The following is a 24,952-nucleotide window of genomic DNA, read 5'->3' as shown; positions in this document are numbered from 1 at the left end:
CATCGATATGCTATTGAAGAGCAGAATACTAAAATTTTTTTTTACATCAATAAGTGACGGGACGAACAAGTCGTGCGCCTGATGGTAAGCTAAACGCTTATCCATAACAGTTATAGTGCCACTCAGAGCTTTAAATTGCAAAGATCTGAGGGGCACTACCACTGCGCCCGTCACCCTGAGACATAAGTTGACAAGTCCCATGTGCCTGTAATTTCACCAGCACCCTTACCCTTCAAAACCGGAGCACAATAATGCTGACATTACTCCTTGGCGGCAGAAATAGGTAAGGTGGCAGTATTACCCTGGACGAACTCTTACACAAGGAGCTCTAGTGCTACTAAAAAAATTGCAATGGCAGTTGAATAATAAATTGTAGGTTATACTAAATGTACACACGCCAGCACATCAAGCAACATATTGACGTATCTTGTTCCGTTGTAATGGAGGCGATTTCCGAACAAAAATGTGTAGTCTGATGTGCCTTTGTCCGTACAACGTCCTGCCATTGGCATTCTATCATCACACAACTGACATGATTTAAAATTAGCAAATTTGGGACCCTGGATAGACTTTATCGGTGGATACCTAATGGTGAACAAATAAAGGTTATTATCTATATCCTGCATGTCAAACCCGACTGAAATTTAAATGTATAGCAAACCTTGGCGTGGATATTGAAGACGACCTTATCAGACTGGTCTTACGGCCGAATTTAAACAGCTTCCTGTTCCGAAAATCCATTCTCACTGACACTTCTCTTTTTTTTTCTTTAAACTGGCTTTGGGTACAGGCGAATTTCACTGCTAGAAAAACTGATAATCTAGTGGGTATGACCACACAGAACACTGAACACTACCATTCACTTTCAAATTACATTTACAACTAGCATATTAATTAACTTTGCAATCTGATTAACATAAAAATTTCAGGTTTTAGCCTTAACTCGTTAGTTAAATGAGCATTTGCATTTCTCTCTACCACTCTTGTATGCCATTGAATTAGTGGAAAAGAGAGGTAGATAGTGCTGTCGAAATCTGTTGTGCAAACACGACTCTTCTAATTAAACTTTTTTATTGTTTTTTTGGCATTATAGCAATGGAAGGAATTGTGATGCAATTTATTATTACTTAGTGCGTTATGGTAATACGAATGTGGTTGGAATTAAAATCAAAAAGCAGCTCTGATTTTTAAATTTGCACAATAACTTGCTTCGAAAAAGTTGCGCGAAATCAGATTCATCCCCTAGTTTGCCATCCTTAGAGTTGGAATATTTTCTTCAAATTTAAATGGAACCAATACTGAGGCACCCTCTTTCCAATTAAAAAAGAATAATCAAAATCGGTTCACAAATGAGTGAAGTTAGTTAACGCGTAACATACTAACAAAAGAAAAAAAAGAAAAAACATACATTCTCCTCCTTTTTTTGAAGTCGGTTAAAAGTAGACTAAAACCTCAACGCCCACAATGAGCGCCATAATGGACACAATGAGTCCAAATATATCCAGAATTATATATTTTCATAATAATGTAATAATAATGTACTAGATAACTACACCATTGCCCGGTTTGAGACCAGAAACTAAGAAATTCTCTGTGTTATGACTACCTGGGCAACGGAATTCACCCCGAATTCACCACTTCCCAGAACACCCACGCTAAGTCCGGACAGAATGATTCATTTCCAAAATTCAGTCTATCCGAAGCTGAACCCGGGACTTTCTCATCCAGCGCCCATAGAGCAAACCGTTGGGCCATCGAAGTCGTCAATAATGATGACAACGAACTGTACTTAAGATACTTTTTTAACACATTGTCAGTTTTCAATGTTACTAAATAAAGTAAATATCAAATGTTTTCTCTAGTGCATAAAACCCTTTTGGCGTAAAATAATAATTAATGTAATAAAAAAAAAGAGTGAACCCCACTTGCCAGCTCGCATCAACACCAGACCCGTAGGTACTAAATGTTAGTATTATCGAGGATCAAACATGAGGGAGCTGGCGACACCTCATTCCTCTTAGGTCTGTCGTAACTAACTTTGGGCAAATTGTTCACGGCAGGTTTCAGTTTAGTACGTCTTAAGTTGTACCTAGATCTTTCATTATGTCAATGGGTTCTATTCATATTTAAATAATAATAATAATAACGCAAACACTCAACATACCCCGTACTAGAAAAACCCTGTGTCGCCGGTGCCATAGACACACACGGGATTTCGTGAGACTAACACGGGATATCGGGGTGGAATGCACAAAATACGGGAGGCCTATACCCAGCAGTAAGTAAAGTCGGGTTGTGGATGACGATGATGGTGAATATCGTACGTCGTCATCAAATAATGACATATTGATGACCTCGGTGGTCGTGTGGCTTACACACCGGTTTTCATGATGTCGCCAGCTCTAAGATCCCGGGTTCGATCCTCGTCCGGGTCAATTTAGAAAATTGGCTTTTCTATATTGCCTCCAATCTGGGTGTTTGAGGCACTGTTGCTGTTCCGATTTCCATAAAACAAGTGCTTTACTTACTTACTTTGGGATCACAGGAACGTATGTAATGTTGTTTAATATTTATTTGCTATTAAATGGATGTAGTTAAGCAAAAAGGATTCAATACACAAAATTATCAAAAAATGAGTTATATGTACCAAACGGTTCCTAAAGTCTAACGTCTTAGATCAGCAAAAAAATCCAACATTTAAACATAAATATATATATCTGGAGTTACATGACATTATAAGTTTTGTTTTTCACTCTTGTTTTATTAAACAAACCAGAAACACCTTTAAACTTTAAACTGCCATATCTCGACAGTGACTGGACGTGCATTGGATTCTTTTTGTTTAACTACGTCCAAATGGCAAAAATATAATACGCAATACGATGTGCTGATGTGTCCCAGCGAATGGGGGTTTAGGGTTCTAAGCATCATAACACCAATATCATTTAATTGTTCAAAATATTTAAGATACCTACACACGTATAAATGTTTTCTGGTCAGGAATTTGTTTATGCAAAATGCATGTATTATTTACGCAAGGTCCTCTACGCTGAATCCATTCTTGATTTAGACTTACATATTTGGTATTAAAAGGCCTTTCTTCTGAAATAATATCTAATTGCGTACAAGGAAACGTCAGTATTGGGAACAGTGGGTGTTAACGTAAATAGGGTTAAATAACATTGATATTATTACAGTTAGTAGCTTGTGCCTTCTGCTGCAACCGAGCTGATAAGGGACTGTAGGACAAAAATAGAGGCTAACAAGTTTGCTACATTACAGTATATAACTAACGTTTAGAGTAAATTACAACAGTAAAAATAATACGAATTTTGTGTACTCAACCCTTCTCCCTTTTTTATTATTCAATCGGTTCGAATTCTTTACATTAAACAGAACGAATACAAAGAAAAATAAAAACTTTTTATAACTTGTAGAGCTATTCTTTCTTCGGAACGAACGGGAGAAGGATCGTCGCCTTTCTTTCTCACACTCGTGTCTTAAAACACAAATTTATTGAAATGAAAGTAACAAAAAATAGATTGTACAAATGTTGCAGACTGATTTCATGTCACATTTCCTTCATATATACACACTGGCTTTTTTCTATTCTTAAAGTAATATATCCAAATTCACACCCTTGATAGGAAATTTTAAATATGAATAATCACTCTTTATAAGACACGAGTTTGAGAAAGAAAGGCATCGATATCCAGAAATCTTAATTTAGTCAAACGCTTATAAAGAACAGTGTGAGTATAGAAAATAGTGAGAGTTATGCGCTATTCACACCACAGATAATGTAGACCCTCCGCGTTAGAACGTGTTTATTATTTTGTACGGATGGTGTTTGATTCAGACTCTATAATTTCTACATTTCTGTAGATGTTTTCCTAGTTATTAACGAGAGTTATGGGGGTTCAACTGAGTCAAAATAATAATAAATTATTACAAATTTTATATAATTACCTTATTGTAATATGTAGTATAGGTAACAAATCTTTGCAGAGACTCGTGCCTGCACAAGGCTGATTCTGTGTTGATAGAATTCGTCCATGGATACACTGCCACCTTATCTATTTCTGCCGCCAAACAATAATGTGAGCGTTACTGTGTTCCGGTTTAGAAAGGTAAGGGTACTGGTGAAATTACAGGCACGTGGGACTTGTCAGCTTATGTCTCAGTGTGACGGGTGCAGTGGCAGTACCCACAAGATCTTTGCGATTTAAACCTCTGAGTGACATTGCAACTGTTATGGATAGGAGTGTCGCTTACCAACAGGCGCACGATTTGTTCGTCCCGTCTCTTGATATTATAAAAAAAAATCAGAGCAACGTATACGATGTGTAATAAGGCCATATTTGCAAAATTAATATTTTTCAAAAGAGAAGCTAGAGTCATGTACTTTGTATTATTTTTAAGGCCTTCTTGTAATAAAAGTACTTCAGACGTATGGTCACAATGACTTTATTATACTAAAGGTATGAATTGGAGAGTTGAAGAGAAACTGCATTATATACACATTTTCCTATTTACTAGCTCCATTTATCATACAAATTAACCAATGACGTCATAAAAACAGTTATACCATATCCCGTAACGTAACCAATTGTCGTAATTCAATATTCAAACAACGTTCGGTCAATAACGGTGTAACGTAGACCTTATTGTTGACAATCCGTCAAAGCATCATTATGTAATGGCGGTAAGAAAAAGGGTCAAGTGCTTTTTCTTCTTTTTCGGTAAGTGTTGTTTTTGTTTTGAATTAATATTGTTTAATTGGTTTATTTACAGAAACTATAGCGATGAAGTAAATATTTTTGACATTAATATCGGAACTATTTAAAAACAAGGCAACATTTTTAATGCATAATTATATTAAGATACCAAGCCTAAAAATTTTCGATTTTAAAGAGTGCCAGTGGCTGGTCTTTTTACGAAGTGCGTAATTAACAAGTCGTGTGCCTGGTGGTTAGCGGCACGCTTATCCATTACTATTGCAATGCTGCTCAAAGAGCGCCCGTTATCCTGAGACATCAGTTGAAAAATCCCATGTACCCGTAATTTCACCAGCATTTTTACACTTCAAAACCGAAAGCAGTAATGGCCACATTACTGTATCCAATCACTTTATATTTTCATATCTAAACCACACTATACCTACCGCTGAATAATATAAAATACATAATGGCAACCGCTGCTGATATTCTTATGATGGAATATACCATTTTTAAAAAAAACTTTGTCACCACAAATCTTACGTAAACATTATACGAAATTGTGATTGCTTGACGTTCTAGTAACTTTGAAAAAAGAACAAAAATAAGCACTGGCCAGTTGCGTCAACCACTGTAATACAAAGCTCTTTTTTTTTAATGAAAAAAAAAACAATAAGCTACTCTTAACGATAGTTCAACTGCGTAACGTTTTGTTGGCTGGCGTTTCGTTTGTTTTATATTAAAAATATAATCAATATTAGCGTCAATTCGTTTGGACGTAAACTGAAAGAAGAAAAGATTCCGTCTTCGTTTTGACATCATGCATTTGTGACACGAATTATCTTGTAATTATCTATTAACATACTACAGCAATAATGTATAATCACAATACAAAGTACTAAAAAACCGACCTCAAAAGTTCGTGGAACCGGAAATTTCGCAAAACCAGATTCATCCCTTAGTTTGCCACCCTTAGAGGCAGAATATTTTCTTCAAATTGAAATGTGACCAATACTGAGGCACCCTCTCTCCAACAAAAAAGAATCGTCAAAATCGCTTCACAGTAATCACGTCAATCACACAAAAAAATGCAGTCGAATTGAGAACTTCCTCCATTTTCGAAGTCGGTTAAAAACATCTTTTTCTGAGCTTTCGAATAAGTAACCTACCAATCAGTCGTTCAAACTGGCATTTGGTAAATTCAAACTAAGTAAGATCTTCTCATAACTTTTTACAGAAAAACGAGTAGCCTGCTCGTTCATGCGTCGAAAATGAAACCTCGGACGATTTTTAACTTGTTTCGTCTCCTAGTTTGCCACTATACCGGACTTAACACAGGAGATAATAAAAATCGGTGCTCACTGCTTAAAATACATAAAGAGAAAAACACCTTCAATTAGAGCATAACAAAATCAACCATTAAAAAAAAATTTTAATACAAAACGTAACACTGCCTTAGATACCTAATAACTCAAAGTGTTATTTTTCTCAATAACGATTACTATCAAACTCTAACGATGTGGCACTGCATAGCTGCATACCACGTGGTTCCCACCGTAAATAGCTTGCTGTCATATCATCACATTAGTCAGATGTGTAACAGGATATACCATGAATGTTTGTTTATTATTTTATGTTAGGAATTGACTTATATATTTCTCTTATCTCACAGTTTGCTTTTAGAACATATTTCTACCATTGAATCGCTTGGTGTTGAAAGGTATATTGTCAGACCTCTCTGTAATAAGCGCACATACATGCGATGAAAATGTTTTTAGAAAGGCAATAGGCGTTTGAAAATCCTGAAGTAAATTTATTAACTTTATCACAAATGGATGTTAGCTTGCAATTTTGATGTAAAAAAAAACTATTTATATATTTCTATATAATGATGTAAATGATTCATTTTTGTCAAAATTACTAATTATTGTAGACCTTTAGAAAATATGTGGAGACCCGCAGGTGTAGCGGTCAATGGTCTAATTCAAACCCTTACTTATAATAAATTTACATGTGATATAAGGTGCTTTTATCACGTGAAATAATACGAACAACATGAAATTAATTATGTCACCTATGTGAAATTTTACAACTATCTATTTATTTCGATTTCTCATAAATGGCGCTACGGCTAAAAAGTCGTTAAAAACCAAATAAAAAAAAAAGAAGAAACAAGAACAGAAAAATTTTTCGTTCGTTCCGTGGCTTAATTGGCATAGCGTCTGCCACGGTTTGCTCGAAGACGTCGGTTCGAATCCGGCCGGATTGAACGATTTTTTTCTTTGTATTAATCATTATAACAAAATATTGGAATAATTTAACGAAAAATAATTGAATATCATGGTGGCGAAACATCTTGACATTCAATAAAACACTTAAAAACCATAAAATGTTACCAACTAAATTCGCTAGGGTGCGGATTATGTAAGTAAGAAAGGAATTGTCACACCATTTCACACTATTTAGCAATATTGATGCTACAGTTTCTTAGTCGTATACACATATTTAAAGTATAATGATGAACAAATAAAATTATAATTATCGTTATCAAACACGCACTAATCCATCATTGTTGTGCAGATTAACTAAAAAAACAGAGATATTTTACTTTCCTCCTACATACGAAACTACAACATAATTTTTTATTTGTCACATACAAAGATTGCGTGAAAAGATCCGTTTTAAGTAGCAATTTATTGTCTCTTAATTCAGGATTAATTGTTTCGAATCAGAGTGTTTTGTAGACGAATGATATTATCGCATCGTACACGCGAACATCTTGTTTACTAATGCGCTTTTTTATGCTCAGTTTGTATGCAAACATCACTAGATTGATAGAGACAATTATCAGATTTATTGACGCCTTGTTGAACTTATTATCGAATAGTGTAATACGAAGGGCTATAGAAACATTTTTTTTAGTCATTTCTTAAGCTAACGAGATTGTCAAACCACGTGTCTGTATTATCGAAAAACTTACTTATCAAATGTATTACGTGTGCGGGGCTAACAAAGTTTATTCTGATATACCTTTATAACATAGGTACGTGTCATCTAAAGAATATTCTAGGCGATCAGGAACGCATCCTGTTTGCAATCGATACCTCATATTTTATATGTAACATGTCAATTTCTCTTAATTAGTATGCAGACTGTACTGTGAGCGAGCGCGTTTAATTCGACTCAGGTCACGTTTGCGATGCCTACGTCACATAACACTACCATTTTAAAAGATATTTTGTAACGCAACTGACAGAATCAAATGTCCGTGGCGGCCATATTCATCCGGTAGTTAGTTACAGCTTAATTATCCATTTATATTTCTATTAATATTTATCATAAACATTGTATACATATTTTTATTATGTCTTCTAAGCCGTGCTAGCTAATTAAAATTGTAACGCTTATAATTGTGTAAATGTAATAATTATCATAAAATTTTTGTTCAACGTTCAAATTCAAAATTCAAATTCAAATTCAAAATAATCTTTATTTCATTGTTACGCATTATTACACTTGAAATCGTCACAATGGTTAAACTCTACCGCTCATTCGTAAGGCAGATTCCTCTGAGAAGAATGAGCAAGAAACTCTAGGGGTTGCTCTTTGTAAATAACATTTATAATTTTTTTTTTGACGTAGTTTTAAGACGTCGTGCAAGCTGATGCCCGATGGCAAGCGACACACCTTTCTCTCTTTTATATCTGAGTGACACTGCTGCACCCGTCACGGCTTAAGTGGACAAGTCCCATGTGCCTATAATTTCAGCAGCACCCTTACGCAGTAAAACCGGAACGCAGTAATGCTCATATTACTTCTTGGTAGCAGAAATAGGTAAGTTTCTAATACTTCCGTCTACGAACTCTTTCACAGGGAGCTCTACTGCTATTAATATGGACGATTGTATACCAATGAGAATTTACCTAGCAAGTTAATTCAAAGGTAGGTAGACAAAAATAAAAAGAAATATTTTCTGTGCTGTAAACTACTCTGTGATATCAATGGAGGCGCCAATCGAATGGAACGTTTCCGTAGATATATATTTATAAAGAATATACACATAGGTACAGTCAGTTTTAAAATGATCGATGTTTACGGACAAGTCCAAAAATATCTGAACATTTAGTAACAATAACCTTGTCGTAATGCTTTTTATGTGCACTTTCAATTGTTTATAAACAAATTTAGTTTCTATTGAAAGATTTTAGTTCTTAAAGATAGCGTTAACTATTATTAAATGTTCAAACATACAATTACCATACAAATGTTTATGGTTTACATTTAATACATACCGAAAATTGATAGTTTAATTTTTAGGGTTCGTTACAAAAGATTCACGTTGTAACCAATCCAATACCTCGCAACGTAATCGAATTGTAATCGTTGAACTTGCTTAAAACTGTACTATTCGGAATATTTACCTGAAACAGAAGAAATAAAAATTATTATTTTCTAAAACAGTGATTTATTTTTTATTTACATAAAAATAACAATACATAAGGCATGAAACTATTTTTCCGGATTTTAATGGCGTATATTTGTTTTTTCAAACAAACCGACGTTTCGGGCCCTTTACAGGTACCATGGTCAAAGTTGACTGTTAACGTGACTGTCATGGTTAACAAATATATGCGATTTAATTCCGGAAAAATAGTTTCATTTCCTACGTGTAACAATCGCAAAAACCTAAGAACTCGATAAATACCTAAGACTCTAATTTATTACATAATATACTTCTATCCGTATTGTAAAAGTTGTCTAAGTTCAAACAGCTTTATTGACATTTGATCTAGTGAGTGAAAAACTTCATGCATTCTCCAAATAGTTTGTGGCGTAAAATGGAATGTTCTTTGGTAAATTTAAAATAAGATATTTAGATTAACAACTTTTGTCGCTATAGTTCAGAATAGGGTGGTTTGTTTAATATTATTAAACAAACCATTATTATGAATCGCACATACTGTTCCGCGTCCCAACTCAAGAAGGCAACTTAGCAATCCTTTTCATGTGCCCTTTTCCAGGACAAATTTAATGAGCCTTTCCCCAGTGTCCAGAATGCTTTCCAACTACAATATCCTGAATAGTCGCGCAAACCTGGATATATATTTTGACAGTTTATCCCGTCATAAAGACAAAGTAGTAGCGGCCTACTCATCAGATATTGACAATTAAATTTCAGTGCTCTAAAATTACAAATTGTTATCAAATTGTTATCTATAAAATCTTAAAGAATATATTTTTTAAATTGCATATAAATAATTATTACATGTATATTTTTAATAGAATAATTTATTAATAGTTCATTTTTTTTTTTAAATTGTGGTAATGTTTTTCTTTCTTTTTTAAATGATGTTTTAATATGATTATGTGAATGATGTGTTCGGCTGTAATTGGCTTACAGACTAGTCTTACATAAATATAAAATGTAGATTTAAAAATGTTAAGTGTGTTAAGCTGTTGCTGAACCAATAAATAAATAAATAAATAAATATTAGACATAATGTATTGATGACTTTACCGTGTCATTCAACCGTGACCTTGGGATTTGTGAAAAAATTTAGATTGTGTCATTTTCTAACAGCTATAAGCTAAGCGGGCTATCTATCTTTTTTTTATAATATCACGTGAAGGAACGAACAAGTTGTGGTGCCCGGTGGTGAGACACATCCATGACAATGTTACTAGCACCCTTATCCTTGAAAACCGGAACGTAACTTCTTGTTCTCGAGTCTTGTCTCTCATATTTGACAATGCTACAAAAGATGACAGTTTGTTTCAGAAGGAACCACCATCAAATTATTAGGACGAACTCAGGTAGGTGTACAATATTGTAGACTTAGTTTGCTAAAAGTTGATCTCATGCGTATAACACAAATATATTATAATACACCAGAGGTTGCATCGAAAGGCCTGTTACGATCTAAAATTAATGTACCAAGCAACCATAAATCAATATGAAATTAAAACAACCAATCCAAGGCCATTTTTCCTCATTCCAAATCAGAAGCATAAAAACTACATTATACAATATTGTATAGTACGTTAAACCACTTAAACAACACGCTTGGCGCTTTGAACCGCCTTATCGTGAGAGGTATTAAGTCGAATTTACATATAAAGTGTAAAGAGAGACGTGCCGCTGTCCGTACCTTTTCAAATTGTGCAACGGTGCATCGCTTTATATGCACTCGATCAATTATATACTTTCACTATGGGCAAACCGGACAATTTGAGATAAACAACTTATCTTACATCCGAAAGTGGTAATCTAACGTTATCTCATTTTGACTGACGTTAGGGGCGTCGCACATTGGCCGAGATGGATTTGTTGATTAGAACTATTTTTCCAATGCTTGCGCTTAGATTCGTTTTGAGATGTTGATTTTGACAACAAATATACGTAAAATTACTCGGTACATGTCCTTTAAAAAAAATGTAAGACTGAAATAACTACGCTTGTTCAAAATGGGTAGGGGACGTCCCTCGTCTTCGAAGAACTATGTAAACCTTCCCCGACGTGCCAGTTTCGCTTGAAGTCGATGTGCCTGGATAAGTATTAAAGGTGTTTCCAAAGGTGTGTCCAAAGCAGTTCGGGAATACCTCACAAGTCTTCGCTATTACGTGGCCAAAATTTCACTAAACTATATGATGATTTTATAATCGAATTTGTTCTGCTTGTGGTTATGACGCAGCGGTGCAGGTCCTGCGGTACGAAAAGAATCCAGGAACTCCTAAATAGGAAGCAAACGCTTTCTTACGTAGAGTATCAGTTCTTCGTAGATTTTAAAAGTTTCATGTGTGTGAACGAACAAGTCGTGCACCTTGGTAGTAAACGACACGCTATCTTTAATAGTTCCAGTGCCATTCAGACTTTTAAGCACAAATATGAGCCCTACCACTGCGTCCGCCACCTTAAGACATAAGTTGACAAGTCCCATGTGCCTGTAATTTCACCAGCACTCTTATCCTTCAAAACCGAAACGCATCAATGTTCACATTACTGGTTGACTACATAAATATGTCAGGCGGCAGTACATCCCTGGACGAACTCTTTCACAAGGAGATCTACTGCTACACAATGCCGAGCAATTTTACGTATATTTGTTGACGAAATCATATTCTGACTCATTTGCTTCTCCTGACGCGTTAAAAAGTCCCATGTCTTTGTAATTTCCCCTTTCCTTACCAAACCGGAACGCAGTAACGCTCATATTACTGCTTGGCGGCAGAAATAGGTAAGGTGGCAGCACTTCCGTGGACAAATTGTTTCAAAAACAGCTCTACTGCTACTAAAATGATTGTCACTAATTACAGATTTCTTACCACAGTATGAGTTGTTTTTATTTTCCCGATATTATTGCATAACTGTAACTTTGATGACGTCGGTGATCCAATAGTAAGCACTTTATATAGACGCTAGATGGGGAGGTTACGGATTCAATCCCCCAAATTTTGGAAATGGACTTTACTAAAACGGTTCGGGTCTAGATGTTTTGGATAGTGCCGCGGAGTTTTTAGTTTGTCTGGTACAGGGTATTCTCTAGTTTGAGATCATCTGATACATTATTATTATTTTTATAGATTCGTGTTTACAAATTCTTAATAAGTAATGGTTATTCTGTTTCGATAATATGTTAACACCTTTACATTTTAGTGGACCGGTTAAGCGGCATCCGTCACTTAGCCGTCACGGCTCAAGAAACTGATTTATGATTAAACAATCTATGGATTATGCATTCTATAACTTGACCAATATGGTCTATGTTTCTATAAATAGATTAATAGATTCATGCTTCGGTTATGTGATGATAAATTTTTGATATAAGTATAGAGTTTATTGAGAAAGTTTTTTAATGTAAAAAAAGCTTGAAAGGTTATGTAAAAGCGTATAATTTTATTATTTAAAAATTGCAGACGTTTTAAAAGTTACATCAGTGACATACGGTATAAATTTCAACAAATTATTTCAACTCTATAAGATTACTAAAGTTGATATTAATAGTGGCATAAAAAAGCAAAATGTTTTGCTACAAAATCCATGACATGCTTTCAGAAAATTTTTTTTTTTTACATGAAAAAGGAAATTTATTTTCTATACCTGTGGTCATAAAAAGTAATTTGTGGCAAAATTAAAAATAATTCATATACTAAGAAAGGAAAATTTGAAGACTTCATCATGAACCCGAATAAGTTCACTACAGAGCATGGGATTCTTTAAGAAGATAGCTTTAATCAGTACTTCAATATGGATTAGGAAATAATACGAAATCAAACAGTTTTCTGAACCTCTGATGTTCAGGTTTCATCACGACGCTTTTCATTTACGTTAAAATGAAAATTAATAATCTAAATTACCCATGATTAAAGAAAACACTCAGTTTTGGAGGAAGGTGGAAGACCACTTTAGAACTAGTAGAGCTCCTTTTGAAATAGTTCGTCCAGGGAACTACTGCCACCTTACCTATTTCTGTCGCCAAGCAGGAATTCCGATTATGAAGGGTTTAATTAGGGTAAGAATGCTGGTGAAATTACAGTCACATGACACTTGTTTATACTTAAGTTTCAGGGTGACGGTGCCCCTCAGATCTTTGCGACATAAAACTCTGAGTGGCACTGCAGCTGCTATGGACAGGCGTGTCGCTTACCACCAGGCGCACGACTGTTCATCCCCACACTATGTATCATAAAAAGTAGATTTCGAACCTGAGATCTCCTACATTGGAGACAAGCGTGGGAGAACTAGACTATCCCCGTTTTTCACTAAAGGTTCATTAAACCGTACTTATTAGACCAATTCGTATTGCAGGCACAACGAAATTATGAGCCAAGTCTTTCAATGACGACAACTTTTGATATCGTTAGTTTAAACGTTTGCAATTTTTCTTTCAACAATTGCAACAGTTGCATTATACCACCTACGTTTAAGTATAATTATTGCGTGAAGTAATTAAAAGGATGCTGTAACTTAGAATGACGCTGATGTCATAATAATTAAGGTTAATCCTTACCGATTGTTACGGTAAAAATAAGGCCAAGTTATTCAAGACTTTTTCGCCAAGCATATGACCTTAATATTGTGTTGTAATATTTATGACTACTAATGTTTTCAAATGACATATTGCATTCATACTGCTGTAAAATGCATTGTGAAGCAATCTTGCTCACTACTACAGAACGCCGTTTAAGAATAAAATTCAAAAGTGCACTAGATTTTGGCGAAAATATTTTAGTTTCAATTTTTATAGAATACATACCATAGTAAAAAATACAACCAAGTAGACCGAAACAAATTCACAAATGGAAAATATTAAAGAAAGCTCTTCTCAAAGAAGAAGAAACTTTTCTCTAATCCATTCTTTCCGAACTTAAAAATCCTCGTAGCCTAGTTTACATCACATTGCTGTCACGAATATCATGACTCTAGTTTAGTTCCGGCGCACCTCCGTTATTGGTTACTTGCAACATTCGATTGACTTTATCTGTTCTAAACTCACTATCTAAATAAGCCTCAGCTTGTAATCACAACAACAGCCATTAGTAATACATTTTTACAATTACAATTATTCTGATGTAGGAACTGCTAAGCAAAGACCTCCCTCTGAACCCTCCACGCATCCCGATCCTGGGCTATTGTAACGCCATTGCTACCTCGGTCTGTCGCGGCGCTGTTGGGGCTCTACTGGGTGGTTATCTTGGTTCACAGGTCTTCAAACATGCGGCAGACTTGACCAGCCCAACTGCGTTTCAGCTTCGGAGCTTTTAGGGCTACATTACCAATCTGAGTTTGGGAGCGCAGTGTCGTGTTCCGAATTCGGTCGGTCCGTTTCACACCAAGTACGCTGCGCTCCATTTCTCGTTGGCAGTCCTCGAGTTTGGACTGTTGGATCTTCGTACGTGACCAACCCTGTGCGTCATAAGTTAACATGAGAACTAAGGATGCACAAACTCATCATTAGCTTCGTTTTATAAAGAACTTTTATAAACAATATTTGAGAGTCATGGGAGAGTACTCCTCAAAGACCTTTCATGAACCAACAGCTCTTCCAGGCATTTTCAGTGCATCTTGCAATTTCTTGCACTTATCTGTACTGGAAGGAGACTATTTGGCCCAAGTAAAGGTACTCACTGACATATTGCATAACCTCCCCATTAACGCAGATTTTCAGTAATATAATATTTGTTCTAATAAGACCTACGAATTCCTTACAATAAAGCAGTAAATCAGTAGCAAAATTATAATGTTTAAATTCATAGAAACAAACCTCCACTAAAAAAGACGCAGTACATATTCAAGTAGCTCATAATTTCTCAACTAGCAGTAGAATAAAATCTCGTGCACTGAATTCAAAGTTCAGCTTTTGGTTTTTGATTTATGACTAATCGGCTTAGTCCGACGGCCTCAAACAGTTTGTCAGTGGAAGATTAGTGATGTCCACTTTGTACAGTTAGCAGCAACGAGTGACTGTAAAAATATTTTTTTTTTGTAATTGGAAATTTTGGTTTGCCCATTTTTTAATCAGCAAGGTTTTATAGAAGGTACAGGGTGACAATTTTGATATCATATTTCAGGGCTTATTTCACCCGTCAATGCAAACAACTTTATATATATACTTATATACAGTGAGAAAATCTATTGATAGTTGTAATACATGTATTTGAGAAACATTCATGCCTACAAAATCGAAGATACCAGATTTTTTTTCGCATTTTTAGGGAGGTGAGAAATCACATCTAAAAATATTATATTATCCTGTACAAGCCAGACCATACAAACATTGTATGACAATAGAAAACCAACTTTATGTAGTTTTTTCAAACAACAAATAGTTATTTGTTATTCAAGGCTGCAAAGTTGTTGTTTGAAACGTGTGCTTGCATTGAAATCTGAGCAAGAATACAATCTTGAGCTTAGCGAGGGTTTCCAGACACGAGACGTAAAACAACTTTGCTGCCGAGCGTAACACACAACTTTTCACCTCGCTATAGGGAGGAAAATGACAGATGAACGAAAAACAATTGAATTATAACAAAATAATTTAATAAAGAAACAATTTAATGTCAACAATAATAAGAATGATCGGAATATATTCCACGCTAGCGTGGAAAAAAAACGCTTTTGCGCGCAGATTTCTAATGAAAATGAAAGCTTCTCCGAGCTAGTGAGGTGAAAAAAATTATACCAAGCGTAAATTGACAGATATTATAATTATTATAATTTGTGCTACTGACTGTACCCCTGGACTACAGTATTGCGACATTAGAACACGACAGCTGACGTTTAACTAATGACATTTCAAGTAAAAAAATATGAAAACAAATTGTTCTGTTGTCGACAAATTGTAAAACATATTTACAATTGGGCAGTTTGGACTTGAACTTGGCATTTGCTAATTCGTGCCCTTTTCGAATTCTCTTTAGGTACATAAATGTGTAGCTGATAATAAATATAGTTAATGTAGATTTATAGGTTGATTAATAATTGCGGACAAAAATAAAAGACAGAGATTGTTGGCAGACTATAAAACAATTCGGGCAAAGTCACAACGGATGTGCTCTTTTTTTCCTATATCCTTGGATACGAATAAAACTAAATGTTTTTTTCTAATAACATTCAAAGATACGGATAGAACAACTATAACAAAATAAAAAATCTTTGTCTATTTTGTTATGAAAATAATAAATAGCAAATATACGTATTTACATGTAAGTAATTTTGTATGTAAGTAAAATATTTTTTTATTGCACCCACTATGAAATGCCTGGAAAAAATAGGTACTTAACAACAAGGCCGTCTATCGTATTTATTTTGTTATAATTACAATACTGTTCCGTGATCTGATTCTAGAGTTTAATGTCCAATAAAGAATGTTTCATTCCTTCAAACATTCATTCGGTCTTTAGGGAGTTATTAAAAACAACAATTTCAGTTGTAAGTAAATTAATATAGTTGTAAATAAATTAATAAGTGTATAGTTGAAAGTAAATTAATAACTTTTATGTTTAATGAATGAATAGTTTTAGCCAATTGGATGGAAGATATATTATGATAAAACATGAGTTACTTTTTGAACTCCGACAATAGTGCAATAGTGGTCTTACATAATAATTTTCCATCCAAAAAAAATCCTTTACACAATAGAATCGCATGATTTTTTGTTTCGCCAAAAAACTATCCCAAACATTCACAATTTATCTGTTTATAAAACAGTATTGTATCGCTAAAAGATGTTAACTAGCTAGGTACAACCTACGTCACAAAATACGCTCTCCATTGCCGGTTATGTAATAGAAGATGCAACCTTTCACCCGAGAAAACGCAACACGCATGAGAAATTAAGAATCGTTCCATTGACTAGTTATTAAGTGTTTAAATTGAGGCAAAAATAGCTTTTAATTGCTTTTTCATTGTTGCTCACAACGTTTTTAGAGTGTAATTACTCTTATTACTTAATTTTGAGTTAAGCTATTGAACATGAACACTTTTTAGTGACGCCTTTAAGTATGTTTTTTTAAATGAAAATTTTATGATTATTTTGGCATATTTTGATATTTTTGTGAAATTCCTCCTCTAGTTTGTTATAATTATTAATACAAAGATTCCATCGATCCAGCCGGAATCGAACCGACGTCTCATAGCAAACCGTGCCAGATGTCGCCGATTCACTACAATAAACAACCTATATGCATACCTACACATAAAGTGCGCATTCATCTTAAAACTGATTTGCATGGGTGAACACACTATCACGTAATGTTACGCTACTAATTGATTTGATAGTACATACAACTGAATTGGGGTACATAAGAGTGGCCTCCAACCGCCCCTTAAAGCTGCCCCCAACCTCACAATATACTGAATAGATTCTTACATGCCGCGTGTGGTCAACTGAATAACTCACGGTGAGGCTTGTTCATGATACGCACTGTTAATTGACATAATAGAACAGTAGAAGGGCAAAATGTAACGATATCAAGTAAAATAATAAACATGCAAATAAGAAACTCACCAATCTTCGCATGAACGTAAACTACTGACCACCGGCCGCCATTGCTTCAGATAGAATCAAAATCGGGCTGCGCGCGAGTGCGTTGGCTGTCATACGTATCTTAATCTACCGTCATGATAGTTTTTATAAAAGATGTTATGCGATTACGTTAATCGTGTTGAATTAATTCGCGATTCGCGACACCAGACGCTATGCCAATTAAGCCACGGAACGGACCGGCGGCCCTTACGAATTTTTCTATGTGTTGGTTGCCGGATCTTTTGTATTTGGTTTTTCAACGACTTTTTAGCGCTATCTATACGAAATCTATGAAAGTATTTCATGACCCAGTTAGGTACCTTTACAACTACCAGCCCTGGCTAGAGATGTCGCTATTGACTGTAATTAAATTGTTTAATATATAAAATAACACTTGGTTGCAAATTCAAAATCCTTCACACTGCAGGGCAGTTTGTTGGCGGAGAGGTAGGGGTACAAATCCTACTTATCATAATTATGTAGGTGATATTTTTTAGATTGTACATAATATCATATGCAGGTAACATTTACTATAGTACACACTTAGACATACTAGAATACAACGCTCCCTTTATGAGATTTATGATGATAAGTTCTCTTTAATTTATTTCTTAATGTTGGCTTAAATATATTATTTTCGTCACTATGGGTACTAAAGTTACTAACTTTGTAGTTCTTTGACCAAAATGATTTATACTACCAGGTACAATATATTTTTTATTATAACCCAGTTCACGCGTTTGTTTAAAATATGCCTGTTACAGATAAATAATAAAAAAAATCTTTACAACTTTCTTCGAAACGGTAGCATACTTTATAATTTCAACAGCGAATTAACTATGAGCGCAGTGAGAACACTGTGTGGTAATAGAAATAAAATGTCGTGACCGAAGATACTTTTGTGTAATTTTTTGTCGGTTATGAGGTCGGAATTTACCACTATGCTGGGAAAAGTGGTTTATTGTTAGATGTAAATAAAACTTGCTAGAAGTTTCCTTTTATGATGCTACCTACAATGCTTACTTTCATTTTAAAAACTTGTTTACTATAACACCGTCCTCATCATAAAAACGTAAACGAATTTTTAGCGAGATTGAGCTATTAATATTTTTTCAATAATACTAAATGACGGCACGAACGTGCGCATAGTGTTAAGCCACACGCCTATCCACAACAGTTGCAGTGTCACTCTGATATTTGAATCGCAAAGATTTGAAGGGCACCACCACTGCACCCGTCACCCTGAGACGTAAGTTGACAAGTCCCAAGTGCCTGTAATTTCACCAGCACCCTTAGCCTTCAAAAGCGGAACACAGTAATGTTCACATTACTGCTTGGCTGCAGAAATAGGGAATATGTATAAAAAAGTTATTAATTTGTTAAATATGTAATATCTTATTTATAATTTACCAAGGAACATTTAAATTTACGCTTCATACGTTTTGCTAAATATTTTATTTTAACTATATATATTAAATAAGTAAAATGGTTGCTAAAAGTTATATAACGTGGTCAAAAGTTTATAAACGTTTACTGCAATGTAATTATTCAAGTGTTTGCTATTATTAAATTAATCGTAAACCGTGCGATTTACAAGAACAAAGTCTAAAAATGTCTCTCTGTAAGTAAATAATTAATATATAATTAAAAAAAAAAAATTAATGAGTACAGGTGGACCTATCTCTAAAAGATATCTCTTCCGCCCAATCCAAGGCAGTGAGAGCAAAAGTCATATGCTAACAGACAAATTAAAATTACCGATACGGTGTGCAAAAATATAATAAAAAGTAATGAGTACCAGAATCTCGGCTCCGACTACCTATTTATTTAGTCCCAGTGCCCTTCATCTCTACAAAATTTTATTACAGCTACCTTGCCTAACGCATTATCATAGCAATCCAAAGCATCTTGGACATCTGGCAGCGGGGACCCAATTTTATTCATATAATTTAAAAATCCTAGTTTTACTTTCTAGTATTTAAGCGTTTGTCTTTTTTACTTTACCTGTATATTATCAAAATACAAATACATTGAATATATACATATATCCATAACACATGCTCTAATCCCAAAATTCATACCAGTAAGATAAGATATAAATTTAAGTAGCTAATAATAACGTTCCGCTACGCGATCGTATCTAGCGTGATCGCGGTGCGCAAATTTCTCTACATTTCTCTCTTACTTTCCAAGCAAGTTGAATAAACCACGCTAACACATCTCGTAATAGCGCCAATACAGCTTTTGTGACTATTATAACATGCATTCTGCCACACGCTATACAAAATTTATTATTATACCAGTAAACTATGAAACCAATAAGTATTTAATATGGTTTGAATACTTTTTTAGTTTTGTGAAGGTGTGATGAACTGTTTTATAAGTAAATAATGGATTTATCTATCTTTCTGAAATGAAAAGGGTAGTCAAAGAACTTATTTTCTTGCGTAAAGCGTCACATGATAGAGTTCGCGAGATGTTACATTTGTACCCTGTGTACGCGATTTATATTTTTTTTTCTGTGTATTTACCTTCTAAACTTTTTGTCTGTTTGTGGACTTCTACCTCTGTATCTGTTTTATGACTGTTTGATTACTCTGAATAAAGTGTATAAATAAGTGGCAAACTATTGGATGAATGCGGATTCGCGTACTTTCCGGTAATCAATTTCAGTAAAATTAGTCAAATATATGTAATTCCACGAAATTTTGAGGTCGATTTTTTTTTATAAAATAGTGATCATTACATGACACTTTTGCAATTTTTTTCTAAAAGTTGTGTCAATATGAAAACCGATGTGCTTTCCGTTCAAAGTTCCGTTAAGCTTCTTTTAGTATCTGTTCTTTCGTAAGGTTTCCACCATACTAGATGACATGGAATCGACTTAAGACATTTATATATGCCACTAGCCACTACACTAAGCGCATTAAGCCAACATCAAAAAGTCATTTAGTCATCAGCGGTGACGATGCAAATGACGCCTTTACATCCTTATTATTGTAAAAATAAAGTTTTTCTAATCGGATTAAGGTAATTCCGCCATAATTTTGATGGAATCCTTATTAAATTTGAATTAGGACGTCTTAACTGCTGTTGTTAAAACAGACATAAAAAAAAATTTACAGTGCAATTAGCCTAATAAACGCACAAGTGAATGAATGAATGAATTATTCTTTATTGTACTAATAAAGATTTATTTATATTGCGATGACAACACAGAATAATAGTGTATTGCTTAGCAGCAATTTCATCCAGGATTAAAATTGTGAAGATGCAACAGAATACAACCAAGGAATACCAAAAGCTAACATTACTTTTAAGTAAAGAATAATTAGGCGATGGAGACCAGACGTCCTCAGATGCAAGGCAAACCTTGTTTATGATCCTGCCTCTCACAAATGTTTAAGATCTGTTCTGTTAGTTATCAGTGATTGAAACAGGTAGAGCTATTGTTGCTACTTACGGAACAATGTAGATATTTTGTGGAAAGCTGGAGCCTAAACTAAATCAGAGATTTGTATTTTAGGTCTCCAGGCCTCCCAACTCAGATTATAATTACATCATTGTGTTCTTAAGAGTCTATACAGAGAAGAAGATACGGGCGTGTGAGTGTATTTGTGTGTGGGTGTGTGTGTGGGTGTGTGTATGTGTGTATTTTCATAGTTTAGTGTTTGTAAGTGTAAATTAATTTCCTTTTTATATTGTGTAATTATAATGTGGTTACGCCTTTTTTAACAAATCATTATAAAATAATACCCGGGGTTATGAAAAGTAATTATTAATAAAAATGTGTGGATAAACATTGTCCACTTGCAAATGTTTTGCAACACAGCACGTTATTTCAAAGTCGCAGAATTCCGGTGTCATATCCATATTAAACACAACGTCTGAGGTCATTGATCCAAAATAGCTCTACCTACTCCAATCGCTGATTATTATATATTTAAACTAGGTTTCTTAACCATATAAGGAGGCTTTTATGATTTTAACTTAAGATTCTCCTGCTGTAAAGCTGCTGCGGGCTCTAGCCCCCAGAGTAGTTACATCGATCACACCCACATTACACAATGATGTATTTAGTCCCACCTTCTGGATTAATTAACCATTAACTTATATTTCAAATAGGTCAGATCAAAGTAACAGCGTGAGAGGCAAAAAAAGTGTGTTCGTAGTCTTTATGTACCAATGGGGTACATAGACAGTGACAGGCGTGATAGTATGATATGTGTTCGGTAACAATGTTTTTTGACGCGTTGGCTGTAAAGGCATGTCCACTGTATAATTCAGCACCAACATCATCATTTCACCCGAAAGACATGAACTGTTGAATATAGGTCTTCCCCAAAGAACGCCACAACGACCGGTCTGCTGTTGTATCGAACGGAATCCCTGTGTAATGAATAATAATTAATCGTGATCCTTGTAAACATAATGAATTGATAAAAGGTATTTTCTTTGGTGCACTCGGTGGCCATTGATTTGCTGTGAGGGCACTGGATGACGTTTCGAGTTCATACTTAGGTGAAATGTACTTCTCTAAAGTGGTTCACCTCCGAGTGTTGTCCTAGTTTTTAGACCATGTAATTTGTGTAGCTATCTAGTATACCTCCATATTGCACTTTAAAAAAATTCAGTCTTTAAACGGAGTTCTCGATTTTTTCAAATAGATTTTTTTTTCGGAAACATTAAAGTTCATTTCCCGAAACTAGACCTTTTCATTTATAATCTATTTCAGAGCAATAGACTAATACACATTAAGACATAAATTAAACGTTACAAAAAAGTGAAAATTAATAAATATCATATATCAAGTTGGTACTTTCACTGTAAATAATGAGTAATATTAATAATCTAAAATGTTTATTTTATTACGGACTTTCCTTAGAAAGACTCTACTTACCTACATAAAGCGGTTTCTACAAAACAAGCTACGGCTTGCAATTATCATTATTCATTTACACCTTTAAATTGAAATTCAATTGATAGAAGCAAATCACTTTTTGTCATGACTTTCCCCGCTGTTGTAAATAGAACAAATACATAATTTAAACCTTAATACTATGAGATAAATCATATTTGAAAGGTGTTGTATCCAATCAAGAACACATTTAAAGAAGTAAATAAAAATTGTGCGATAGTAATTCTTGTCATGCTAAAAATAAAATGAACCATGTTGCTTCGATGACTTTCAATTATATACTCTAATAAATAAATTGTCATTTGAAGAATAGATCTGACAAAGAAGGTAATTGGTGAAATTTCTATTTTGTTACTATTATTAATAACTATTTATAATATAAGTAAATAGAATCTAATAGTGCATCCACAACAATAGTAATAATATATCTAATGCTCGTCACACAAACACACACGACACGGTGAAACGCCTAAAACACAGTGAAAAAGACCAATTAAGAAAAGTTTCAAATTGGTCCTAGAGGTAATGGAGCCTAGCGTCCACAATGTTAACCGCTTTGCCACCGAGGTCGTCAATTCTACCTTTAAATAAATTTCATTCAAAATTTTCAAACGAATTTCTTTTTCGATGTTTTTTATCCTTGATCTTTGACGTGACGTCATAGTCATTAAAAAAATCGCTCGTTTACAAACGCGAGCCAATGTTCGTTACAAATGTTCTTATTGTTCTTTCTTTTTTTCATTATTATTAAATGGGGAGTAATATTCTAAAATCAGTATTTCAAAATAAACATTTTAAATGCAAATACCAACATTAAAAATACAACATTAAAAAAAATGCTTTAGTAAAATACTATTTATGTTCTTCTTTTTGCTGTATGTTCTACAACAATTTTATAATTACAAAATTAATAAGTCAATTGACATTTTTCTTAATGTTTTCTATAATATCTTTTATAATAACAAAATTTTGTATCTAAAATAAAATAAATAAGATAGAAAATTGCAAAGAGCACTTTTTATATAATTACGTACTTATTCTTAATAACATAACAAAAAGTACTGTCTGTTTTCTAAAACCAAACAACCATTACTAATAATGATCAAAAAACCTAGCACATTTACCAATGCAAATACAACTCTAAATACATACAACGACGATCACTTTTCGTGTTAAACCAATAATGCAGAAACGGCTTTGTGAAACTAAACCGGAGAAAGTCTAATACTAAATTGGATTTTCTTATGGGAAGTGGATGTTTTCACTCGCCGCAAAATTACGACTTTTCTATGATTGGTTGGATGGCTCACGTTTATTACATAGTATGTATATGGGCATGAGACTTCGTTACGTGGTTTCCACAGGTCCGGATGCGAAGGTATATTTTGTAAATCCAAGTTGCATCTGACAAAGAAGCATATGTTCCTAGCATCGTCTCGTTTTTATATTACGATGTTTTAAAGCATGACTTTACCTTCAGTATGTATGTATAAAGGTTGGACCCACGTCAAACTGTCAAAATGAATCTGTATTATTGGTTGAGTAAGTAGGATTAAATTGTCATCCTGTATTGCCTATCAATTCCAAGGAATAATGTAATGGAAAACTTTCCTTTTATCATAAAATTACCTTCATGAAATTGGTGATTTAAATTATTCCCATCACCTAGTATTACTTAATGGTATGCTTTAAAACAATTAAGTATCGAGATTTATAAAGAGCAACATCTAATCGGTTTTTTGCATCTTGTTTAGTTTCAGTTTAATGTTAAGCAAAGTTAGCGCAATTAACATGTTTACCGAAATGCAAATGCGTCAGTTATGACAAGGAGGGCAGAGGTGGTATCGCTAATACATGGTGAAATAATAAACGTCATACACAAGTATTATTGTATTGTGATAAAAAAACATCATTTGTTTCTTTTTTCATTCAAGTTACACAAAACCTTTAAAAGGTCATAAACAATTTATAATACATCAAACGAATCAGTTCTACATATACGTGGACGTGAATTCTAGAAAGAGATTGATATAATTGACAAGCAATTATGAATGGGATGTGGGATTTAATCATTATTGTTCAGGGAAATTTAATAAGTGTAATTTTATGATAAAAGGAAAGTTGTCAATTACATACGAGACCTTGTCTATTGATTTTTTTTATCATGTGCGCCTGGTGGTAAACGACACGCCTATCCATAACAGTTGCAGTGCCACTCAGAGCTTTGAATCACAAAGATGATTGTGAAGTCCCAAGTGCCTGTAATTTCGCCGGCAGGCACCCTTAACCCT

At 34.2% G+C, this 24,952-nt stretch overlaps 1 protein-coding gene across 3 annotated transcripts in view; it reads right to left on the bottom strand.

Moving 5' to 3' along the window:
- The window catches only part of LOC113229884, a 215,438-nt gene that overhangs the window by 166,489 nt on the left and 23,997 nt on the right, over positions 1–24,952 (bottom strand). The window contains exon 1 of one of the 3 annotated variants that reach the window (XM_026463569.1): positions 662–685. The exons of the other annotated variants lie outside the window; for them this stretch is intronic. The gene's annotated coding sequence lies outside the window, so the exon portion shown is untranslated. Of the gene's footprint in view, positions 1–661; positions 686–24,952 lie in introns of those variants that run through there. 3 annotated transcript variants of the gene reach the window in all.

Source organism: Hyposmocoma kahamanoa, unplaced genomic scaffold, assembly GCF_003589595.1.
Source record: "Hyposmocoma kahamanoa isolate Upper Pololo Valley unplaced genomic scaffold, ASM358959v1 63, whole genome shotgun sequence".
Classification (NCBI taxonomy): Eukaryota; Metazoa; Arthropoda; class Insecta; order Lepidoptera; family Cosmopterigidae; genus Hyposmocoma; species Hyposmocoma kahamanoa.
The sequence above is the reverse complement of the archived record's forward strand: the minus strand, read 5'-3'. Positions and strand labels throughout refer to the sequence as shown.